The sequence below is a fragment of the Sinocyclocheilus anshuiensis genome, unplaced genomic scaffold (genome assembly GCF_001515605.1).
Source record: "Sinocyclocheilus anshuiensis isolate Anshui unplaced genomic scaffold, SAMN03320099.WGS_v1.1 scaffold1726, whole genome shotgun sequence".
Taxonomy (NCBI): Eukaryota; Metazoa; Chordata; class Actinopteri; order Cypriniformes; family Cyprinidae; genus Sinocyclocheilus; species Sinocyclocheilus anshuiensis.
This window is the reverse complement of record NW_015546155.1, coordinates 706268-718263: the sequence shown is the minus strand read 5'-3', so window position 1 is coordinate 718263 and position 11996 is coordinate 706268.

Here is an 11996-nt window from a genome sequence, read left to right as displayed (position 1 = left end):
TTTTGAACCTTAAACCGCATAAACACATTTCATTACACCAAATACACAAAATAATGTTCTTTTTAGCAGCATCATATGACCCCTTTAATTATACTTGGTATCATTTAGCAATAGCATTAATTATTAAAGTCACCAAAAACGATGCTTTAGCTGAAAAACAAACCAAGTAGAAAATACATTCTGAATGTCATTCACGTAATGTAATACATTATTTTCATTATACATTATATTCATTATTTTGTTTTCTTTCATAAAAAGTAACTGGAAAAAACAATAAGATTAAGAAAAGTTATTGCAATCTTTTGACAACCCTAATCATTTTTGTCATTTTTTTTTTTTATAGGTTTAACAAAGCAAAATGGAATATTTTCAGCCCTCTTGAACCTCCTTGGCATTCACTGCATTAAATAGAGCTGAACATACTTCACTTCTGGACTTCATGTTTATCATTAAAAGTTGTTAACAAAAGTAAGAAAGGGGAGAACGAAATACAGATGTTGCTGTCTACTGGTACACACACACACACACACACACACACACACACACACACACACACACACACACACACACACACACACAGAGACAGAGAAAAGCCAAACTACATTACAATTACATTACAGTTAACAAAAGCAAGTATGTAATGCATTCTAGATAAAATTTCGATAAATTTCGACTGATTTCTAGATATTTTTATTACTACGTCTGCAGAGTCCATATTCATACACCAGACACGACTTTCAATGGCTAACAAATCATATGAAAAATCAATAATGAATTACATAATAAGTGAAGTAACACAGTGGCGACTGAATTAAATACATTTTTAAACCTTGTTGTTACCATCTGGTGAATTTCAGAACCACTTCAAGTCCCAATGGCTGCATCTAGTGCCTACCAGTAAAACCCGCAGAGGGATTTCACATGTGTCCTGATGGACCCCAGCAGCGAGGTGTTCAGTTTTTTCCACACCTAACTTTTCCACTTTTCATCAACAAAATGCAAAACAAAAGGCAGCCAAATGGTAACTTTTATGGTGTTGAGAACCCATTACACAGCAGGGAGGAAGAATGGACCAGTTTTAATTCTACAATAAATAAAGGCCTAACTACCTCACAAAACGTTCTTTTGATTCTTTGTCATTGTTTTTCATAGACCAATACTCAGATGTTTAATGATTCTGCAATACTGTTTCAGATAATTGCAATAAAATATAGCTAAAATAAAATAAAAGGGAAAAAATATCTCCAAACATACAAACAGCATGGAAAGGTCATTTTTATGCAAGGTTTTTGTAGATCCACATTTACCTCACCAAACAAATAGCAATGACTTTTAATTTTATCATACAAGAAGAAGGTGTGGTTTGGTTGTGTCTCATTTGTGACCTGATTTACTTCTCTTAAAGGGATACTCCACCCCAAAATGAAAATGTTGTCATTAATCACTTGTCGTTCCAAACCCCTGAAAGCTTCGTTCGTCTTCGGAACACAATTTAAGATATTTTGGATGAAAACCGGGAGGCTTGTGACTGTCCCATTGACTGCCAAGTAAATGACACTGTACACCGTGAGGATCACAGTATGAGGATCGTGTGAACTCACAATGATTTCATATACTACTCACACCGTGAGGATCACAGTATGAGGATCGTGTGAACTCACAATGATTTCATATACTACTCACACCGTGAGGATCACAGTATGAGGATCGTGTGAACTCACAATGATTTCATATACTACTCACACCGTGAGGATCACAGTATGAGGATCGTGTGATGTCACTGTGATCATCGCATGATCTCACGTGTTGACTGGGTTAACAGTGTAATTTACTTGGCAGTCAATGGGACAGTCACAAGCCTCCCGGTTTTCATCCAAAATATCAATAAATTGTGTTCCGAAGACGAACGAAGCTTTTACGGTTTGGAACGACATGGGGGTAAGTGATTAATGACAAAATTTTCATTTTTGGGGTGGAGTATCCCTTTAATTGTGAGGAATGCAGAAGATGACATTCAGTCAACTTCTGCTAACATTAGATTTATGATTCTTTTCTTTTCACCAGGTCCCAAGCCAGTCAGAACACCCATACAGATTATCAAGCTACTTTTGGTAAGACAAAAAGTCACATTTATATTGATGTCCTGTTTGATGCTTTCGAGCAGATAAGGGATTCTACCTTGAAATAAGTCTTCAAATGCTGTATAACTAAACTTTTTAAAGAATATCTAGTAAAATACTACTTTTTATCTGTCAAGTAACATGTGATACAAACAATCAGTTTTGGCACTTGAGAAATAAATGTTTTGTTTTTTAAACAATCCTTCACCCTCAAATGATTTATGACATAATGAATTTCCTTCATTTCTGTCCTCATTCTTTTGGAAAGGATGCATTCTGAGAACGTCATACACAACATGTTTTACCAGAGCCACAGTCCAGATGTTGTAAGGAGAAGGAATGTGATGGAGTATTACAGCCATGGATTTGGCAGAGGGAGCAATGGAGAGAGGACACTCAAGGTCACCTTCCTTGGCTATAACGTTATGGAGGAAAAGACACAGTTTACAGTAAGGATTTACTTATTTGTGGCTATTTTCACTCTGCTGTCATGAATTTGTATCAGATTGTCTGTTGTTCATATTTTGATTGCAAAGCACTCAAAGGGGATAGTTCACCCCAAAATGAAAATTCTGTCATCATTTACTTGCCCTCATGTTGTTCCAAATCTGCATGCCTTTGTTTCTTCCGCGTGGAACACAAACGCAGAAATTCTGAATAATGTGCTAATTTTATACATGCAATTACAAAGAATGTGGACTGGAGCTTCACACTTTAAAGGGGTCATATGATGCTTTTTTAAAGATCATTAGACTTTAGTCTTTGCAACTTCAGGGATCTTATCTATGCACAATCAGCTTGTAACACTCCAAAGAGAAAGGGAAACTTGAAATCGCATCATATGACCCCTTTAAAAGGAAACAAAAGCATCATAAAAGTATCATACAAGTGTCTTCTAGAATCAAATGGTGCCTTTGTTTCAAAACGAACCGAAATAAAAAGGCATTGTTCACCCAAAAATGAACTCACCCTCATGTCATTCCAAAACCATGTACAACTTTTGTTCAACTTCGGAACACAAATGAAGATATTATTATTGAAACCTGAGAGATTTCTGTCTCTCCATTGAAAGTCCATGTAACCAAAACTTTGATGATTCAAGAAGTTTATAAAAACATTGTAAATATGACCCATATGAATCAATGTGCATTAATCAATTGTTAATATGTGAATAAAAACTCAAATTAAATCAGTTCTTCATATAAAACAATAATGTCTCTTCAGAATACTTAATGAAGATATTATTATTGAAACCTGAGAGATTTCTGTCTCTCCATTGAAAGTCCATGTAACCAAAACTTTGATGATTCAAGAAGTTTATAAAAACATTGTAAATATGACCCATATGAATCAATGTGCATAAATCAATTGTTAATATGTGAATAAAAACTCAAATTAAATCAGTTCTTCATATAAAACAATCATGTCTCTTCAGAATACTTGGTTTAAATCGCTAAATTGGATTACGTTTACATCGTTTTTATGAATGTTTTGAATTGTGAAGTGGACAGAAAACTTTCAAAGTTTCATTAACAATATATTCATTCTTGTTTAGAAGATTGAGTTTGGAACAACTTGAGGGTGAGTAAATGATGACAGAATTTTCATTTTTGAGTGAACTATCTCTTTAAGAGTCACATGGTGTTGAATACAATACTTTGATGGAAACATCTTATATGGAAACAGTTGGAAAATGGCACAGCATCATCATCTGTGATGATTCGAAGGCAGCTTTTAGTGATAAAGAGGACATGATGTTCTCTTTCTGCACTTCTCAGGTCTACAAGATCTTAGTGAAGCGTGCACCAGATGAGAGCTGGCACATTTTTAGACGATACACAGACTTCTCTCGACTACATGACAAGGTCAGGCACAAGTGACTCATGTCAGCTGACAGAAACATGCTCAGTTTTTCTTAGAATTTCCTTGTTTTAGATGTGGTTGACTCTGTATATGTGTGTTTTCAGCTGAAGGAGATGTTTCCTTTGTTTAACTTTGTCCTACTGCCCAAGCGTTGGTTCAGGAACTTCAGCGCTAAATTTCTAGAAGAGAGACAACTGGGCCTACAAGACTTTTTACAAAACCTTGAAAAATACAAGCCCAGAATTTAAAATCGGCATATAAGGTATAAAACAGGCTAGAAAATAAATGTTTACTATTTGTAGCACTGCACTAATTGCATTTGCACAGTTCTCCCAGCAAGCGGCAATGGTGGAGAAACCCACTTTAATATTTGAAATACTACTGTTGTTGTGTCACAGAATGTAATTTTAAGAGATTTCAGGCAAGAAGACATGCCCTTGTCCAAATTCCATGATGACAGTGCTAACATGCATCAGGCTCAAACTGTGAAAGATTGGCCACCACAGAGTCCTGACCTTTACCCCATTGAAAGTCTATTGGGATGTCTGTGCTGGAGTCGACTTTACACTGTCTGTCCAAAAAGTAGGAGATGGTCCTCACTGCAGAACACTTGATCCAGGGGGCCTGGTTGGATCTAGATCCAACTCCTCCCACCTTACATATACTTAAACCCACCCATCTCCACCCCTAAACCTACCAATCTCCACCCCCTAGATGTGGATCCAACTACGGCCCCTGGATCTTGTGTTCTGCAGTGAGGGGCTACTGAACTTTACACTGTCTGTCCAAAAAGTAGGAGATGGTCCTCACTGCAGAACACTTGATCCAGGGGGCCTGGTTGGATCTAGATCCAACTCCTCCCACCTTACATATACTTAAACCCACCCATCTCCACCCCTAAACCTACCAATCTCCACCCCATAGATGTGGATCCAACTACGCCCCCTGGATCTTGTGTTCTGCAGTGAGGGGCTACTGAAAAGTAGTCGCACTCTCTAATATTTTTGGACTGCCTAACATTGTGCTTTTGTTGTGGCATGGTTTTGACTATGTTATGCAACATCACAACATTTATTTCTGTCAAAAGTTGCATTAATTTTTGGCTGAGAAGTTGAATTGACAATGGGAGAGTTGAACTGCCTTTCAGTAGGGTTAAGATCACGACTCTATGGGGTCCAATTCATACATGAAAATGATTCCTCATGCTCACTGAATCACAAAATTTGTGTCCAATTTATCTTGACATTATCATCCTGAAATATGGACATGGGTATGCCAATACAGTGAAATAATAAGTGAAAGCACTGTTGTTAAGAAATGTGTGGAGATAATTTACTGTCACAATGTCACACTTTAATGGAAGGTTTGAGAAAATCATGCGGTAACAGAGTAACATTGCTTTCTCTTTACTGAAGTGAGGCAGTCAGAGAATTCTTATGTCTGGATGACCGACCTACAGCTTTTGACAGTATTAGAGACAGATGGGTAAGCTCACTCAGTTACTATAATTCTTTTGCATTCAGCCAAATATGATGCATCCGGTTGTCTGGACACACCAGCTTTTACAACCACATCCCTGACCGCAAACAAAAATAAATAGCACAGTGAACTAATCCATTTCTCCTGCTGTGCCTACTGAAAGCCTTCTGTGAGACACTGGGAGGGACCAACTGTTGCCTTCAGAGAGACTTAATGGACGACGGGAGAGAGACTGAGTCCCTGAGAAATGTCCTGCTGCACAAAGAGCTCCAAATTAGCCAGCCGGAGAGAACAAAGAAGTAATGTAGCAACATAACCTATTTGTGGGTTGCTTAGGAAACAAGGACAAGCAGGTGGATTTCTGGTCTTATGGATGAAACTAATGACTCCAAAATTATTCTTATGCTCAGGGAAATGAAGTCTAATTGGATTAAATGCTGCACAAAATGCAGCCTGTACCAGCAACACTACTTGCTTTTAGTAATCTCGAAGTGTCATGCCCATTTAAATTTTTTATGCAATTTGTTTTATATTTGTATTAGATTTGCAGATTTTGAATGAAACATTGAGAAAATGGTATATTTTAACCCTGTAAAGCCTGACATATGAACTAATAGTTAGAAAAAAATTGCATTTTTTTAAATGGACCTTTTCTTATATCTTTTCATCAAAAAAATTTTTTTTGCATATGTGTTTTTGTTGATTATCATATCTGATACATCAGGCTTTTATGGCTCATATGTTACGATAATGGAGAATATGGACCTCATACTCAAGTAGGACACACCATTTTTATTCAAAGGCCCAAACTGAGCAAAAAGTTGGTGCAGATGCTGATATTTATAAGGCCAAAAAGTAAAATGAAATTCTGATAGCCTGTAATGTAAATCATTGATATTTAAATGCTTTCTTTATGAACAAAGCACTGTAGTTTTTATTGTATGGTGCAAAAATATAATTCAATCAGTGCAATACAATGATAATTGAGCGATGAGAAAATAAACGTTCCTCAAAAGTCTGATGTATCATATTTGATACTCACATTTTAACATGATTTTTCTAAATTATGTATAGATAATCAAGTAAGCCTAAGTTGCTTCAGTGAGTGTTCATCTTGAAATATTACAAACAATATAAATGTTATTCTTAGATTTACTTTATAAAAATCAGCAAAGATTTTACAACGAAAAGGCCTGAAGGTGGACATTTTAACTATTAATCTAAAAGAACTAAAAAAGTGTAAACCATTAACCAGGCAATAGAAGGGATGTACAGTAGAAGATTGTGTACAACAGGTTTTCAGAAAAGGTTTGATCATGTTGATAAGTTAGAGGCCTTTGCATGATTGCATGAATAATATTGTAGGTGAAATCCTCTCTCATGTCATGCCATGAATACTTCATGAAGTCTAACAAGACTGTACCGCTGCACTAATATATCACATGTTTAAACTTTTCCTTTTTTAACTCCATACATTGGCATGTATAGAACCCAAGAGGAGCTGAACAGAGACCCCAGAGACGTTTTAACAGCACACAAATATAAAGAAGTGGAGAGAGATGATCTCAGGAGACCAAATAAAAGGTAATCATACATGTCTACCATATAATTGATTCAATTTCCATTTACTACCTTTGCAATGAATCCTAGTTGAGTGTTATTAATTATATAAACATCCCATCATTTTACTGCGAATCAGGACGTGTCTTGGGAACATTTTGTCTTATTACACTGCTTGTATCTCTCTTCAGTTCTGAACTGGGGTTCATAAGGAGTCATGGAGCATGCTGGTGCAGATCAGCAACTGACAGTCCAGAAAAGCATAGATTCTATAGAGATTTTATAGGACATCCGAGTAAAACTCACACTTGGACTATAGCAGCCAAAGTAGTAACATCACTCGCTCTCCGATACAATCTTGTTTACAATTTTCTGTTTGTTACCCAGATTTTTGACTTCTGTTTTGGATTACTCACATTTGGGTATTGGCTTTGTGATTTGGATTGCAGAATAAATTGATACAGTCGGATCCTTCTGATTCATCCAGAGACATGATCACAAACGGGTCATCGAGCCAAAAACTGTAAAACTTATTGGAAAAAGAGAAGGAACAAAAAATACTTCCACGTATTACTTACATGTATGAATAAAACATCCAGATATCGTATGTGGTAGAGATTTTTTCTATCACATATTTGATAATTGAGTCAACTGTTCTAGTGCAACTGGTTCTGCACAACTCTTAGTTTCTGAAATCTGTTATATTATAGATACACTATATCTGTCCACACAACATGTAGAAAATGTCAGTGCTGACCAGCATGATCTTTCTGGTGAACCTGGTTGAGGTAGAAGCCTGGTTGGTATACTATGCAGCATCCAAAACTCAACATGAAATAGAGTTCTGCAGTAATGACTGAAGTTAACATTTCCCTGGTGCCCTTCACAAAAACCCAATACTATTTTTTTTATTGGCTTTTGGAAACATCCAGATATCGTATGTGGTAGAGATTTTTTCTATCACATATTTGATAATTGAGTCAACTGTTCTAGTGCAACTGGTTCTGCACAACTCTTAGTTTCTGAAATCTGTTATATTATAGATACACTATATCTGTCCACACAACATGTAGAAAATGTCAGTGCTGACCAGCATGATCTTTCTGGTGAACCTGGTTGAGGTAGAAGCCTGGTTGGTATACTATGCAGCATCCAAAACTCAACATGAAATAGAGTTCTGCAGTGATGACTGAAGTTAACATTTCCCTGGTGCCCTTCACAAAAACCCAATAGTATTTTTTTTATTGGCTTTTGGATTATTGCAGAATATAAGCTCTCTGACAAACAAAAGCTTAAGGTTCTTACACATTCTGTTCATCATGATAATCTTCACAAATTAACACAACTCTGAAGCCTAAATACAATCACTAGAAGTAAAAAGCTAAACGAACGCTATAAACGAACTCCACACTCACATGACTTCAATGTCACCACCTTTAAGCTTCAACTGTAATGAGGGGTCAACGAAGTGAGGATCCATGTGCAGCTTTATTAAATAGAAGAAGTCAGACAGGCAGGGCTCAATCACCAGCAAACAGGGATATCAGAGGCGAGACAATGGCAGCGTCAGTGAACAGGCAGAGGGTCAAGGCAGGCAGCAAACAATACAAACGTTAGTCCAAACAACAGAGTAAAGAGTCCAAGGCAGGCAGAAAACAATCGACAAGCAGGTAACAGTCCAGAGTCAAACACGGTAATCCAATAGAGAAAAGTAGGGAACGCTGAGAAATGTCAGCTGGGGCAAAACAAGACTTTGCAGTGTGTGTGCAGCTTAAATAGTCCGGGTAATAAGCAGCAGTTGTGCTCCAGGCAAGGGGTTATGGGAACTGTAGTCCAAGGGGCATTATTCATTATTTGGGTGAAGGTGCCCTCTGGTGCTGATCGGGGGGAACTGATCAGAGGCCTGATTCGTAACAGAGCCCCCTCCATGCGAGCGGGAGGTATGCGACACCGAGGTCTTCCAAGAGGGCGAGGGACTGGTTAATCTGGATGGGTCTGATGGAAGTCTGTTGTAAGTGAGGGGTTGAGGATGTCCTCAGAATTGACCCAAGACCGCTCCTCCGGTCCGTACCCCTCCCAGTCCACAAGATACTGAAGAATTGTTCCCCGGCGTCGGGAATCCAGGATTTCTCGCACCTGGTAAGCCTCCTTAGCGTCTATGATGATGGGAGGGGGTCCCTGGTCCCGGGCCTCCTCTAGGTCATTCACCCCTCTTGGAGCACCAGTTGCCTTAATCAGGGAGACATGAAAGGTGAGTGAGGTACGATATTCCGGTGGTAATGCTAAACGATATGATACAGAAGTAATTTGTTGGATGATTTTGAATGGACCCACGTACCTGAGACTTGAGTTTGTGGCAGGGTAGCCGGAGACGAAGGAGTATATTCGGGGATAGGGTGTCAATGACGGTCAGCACGTTCTTTCTGTCTTCTGACAGCTTGCTGAAGATGAGTGTGAGCTTCGTTCCAGATAGCCTCACTCCGTTGAAGCCATTCATTGACTGTGGGAAGATCTGACGGTTCACCCGACCAGGGGAATAATGGAGGTTGGAAATTAGTGAAAGTGAAAGTGAAGTGACATGTGGCCAAGTATGGTGACCCATACTCGGAATCTGTGCTCTGCATTTAACCCATCCAAGTGTACACACACAGTAGTGAACACACACACATCGTGAACACATACCCGGAGCAGTGGGCAGCCATATTGCTGCGGTGCCCAGGGAGTAGTTGGGGGTTCGGTGCCTTGCTCAAGGGTCTCACCTCAGTCGTGGTATTGAGGGTGGAAGAGAGCGCTGGTTATTCACTCCCCCCACTGACAATTCCTTTGGGTTACATTTACATTTAGTCATTTAGCAGACACTTTTATCCAAAGCGACTTACAAATGAGGACAATAAAAGCAGTCAAAACTAACAAAAGAGCAACAATATATAAGTGCAAATGACAAGTCTCGGTTAGCCTAACGCAGTACACGTAGCAAGGTGTATATATATATATAAATTATACACACACATACACGAAAACAAACAAGTAGTTAGAATAGAAAAATTAGAAAGCTAGTGTTTTTTTTTGTTTTGGTTACAAGTCTCTAACCATTAGGCCACGACTGCTCCCAATTAGCACACATTGGAAAGTTGTGAGTCCAGTTGACCGTTTCAGAAGAGAGTTCTGAGCATATTCTGCCCAAAACAGATACCTACTCCAATCGGTTTGATTGCGGTGGCAGTATGAGTGTAGAAAATGGGTGATTTCTTGATTGAGACGTTCAGCTTGACCGTTGGACTCAGGGTGGTAGCCAGAGGTGAGACTTATATTGACGTTGAGATACTTGAAGAAAGCTGTCCACACACGAGAGGTAAACTGGGGTCCACGATCCGAGACGATATCCTTAGATAATCCATAGAAACGGAACACATAGCTGCACAACATCTCTGCAGTCTCTAGAGCTGTGGGCAGCTTGGGTAGTGGTATCAGACGACAGGCCTTGGAGAAATGATTGATGACTGTTAGTATCGTGGTGTTGCCCATGGAATTAGGTAGGTCAGTGATGAAATCTATTGCAATGTGTGACCATGGCTGTTGAGGGATAGGTAGGGGTTGGAGCAAGCCTGCGGGCATCTGTTTGGAGAATTTGGTGGTATTACAGACGATGCAGTGCTGGGCATATGAGATGGTATCTGCCTGAAGCGTGGGCCACCAGAACTTGTTGGTGATAAGTAGGATGGATGCAGTCAAACCTGGGTGACTGGAGCTGGGCAGGTTGTGGACATGCTGAATAACCTGTTTACGAAGAGCTGAGGGAACATAGGTCTTATTAGGTGGACATTCAGCAGTAAGTGGTTCAGATTTTTGAGCCCCAGCTATTTCTGTCATAATGTCCTATTGAACTCGAGCTACAATGAGAGTGGATGGTAGGATGGGATCAGGAGAGAGAGGTTGAAAAGCAGACTCAAACTGACGGGATAGAGCATCTGCTTTGGTATTCTTGGACCCTGGGTGGTAGGTTACTGTGAACTGGGACCAGGTGAAGAACAAAGCCCACCTTGCCTGCCTGTGATTCAGCCTCTTGGTGGTGCGAAGATAGTCCAAATTGCGATGATCAGTCAACATTGTGAACGGGAATTTTGCTCCCTCGAGCCAATGTATCCACTCCTCGAATGCTGCCTTCATAGCTAGTAATTCGCGATTCCCGATGTCGTAATTCTGCTCTGCTTGACTCAATTGACCATATGCACTGAGCGCTATTTAGAACTTCTGAATAAAGATAAGCCAGCTCGTAATCTTCCAGTGAAGCTCATTTTATATGTGCTATATATAGGTAGAGACTCTCACAAAAACCTCTCCTGCCTCATTCTTATCAGAAACTGAGAAACAAAATAATTGCAACCCCGTAAATAATGCTAGCGGAATTAACATACAGTTTCATGTTATTAAAGAACATATAATTTTATATGCAGAGTCTGGTAATCCCAGGAAAGTACCCAGAAACATAACTGTACATTTAAATGCTGACAAATAAACACTATCGTAACTGTTTAGGCAGTTAGGCTAAGCTCTTAAACGACATCGTAATGGTATTCTAGATAATCAATATCCTACCTTCATAGCCATGAACACATTTTTAAAATCTTATAAAATTTTAAAGCCTTTATTATTTCTCAACTCTGTGCAGTAAAATTCACTTTATTAAAGGTTCACTTTTCATTCATGAAGACGACATGAAGAAATGTGCCAAAAACGTGTCTCCTTTGGTTAAAAATAAAGACTTTTTAAGATGAAAATGAAATTACCGTTATAACCAGGATATGGCAGCAGAGGATCACTCATTGGCAGCAGCTGCCATTTCAACTCCCTAGTTTTTTTCACGTCTTGCTTTTTGATTTATTATTAAATAAATATTATAAAAAAATTTTAGTACTTTATGGCACTGAAGTATAAAGTATAGCAAGTGCAGGAAGTCACAAAGTCACTTCTCAT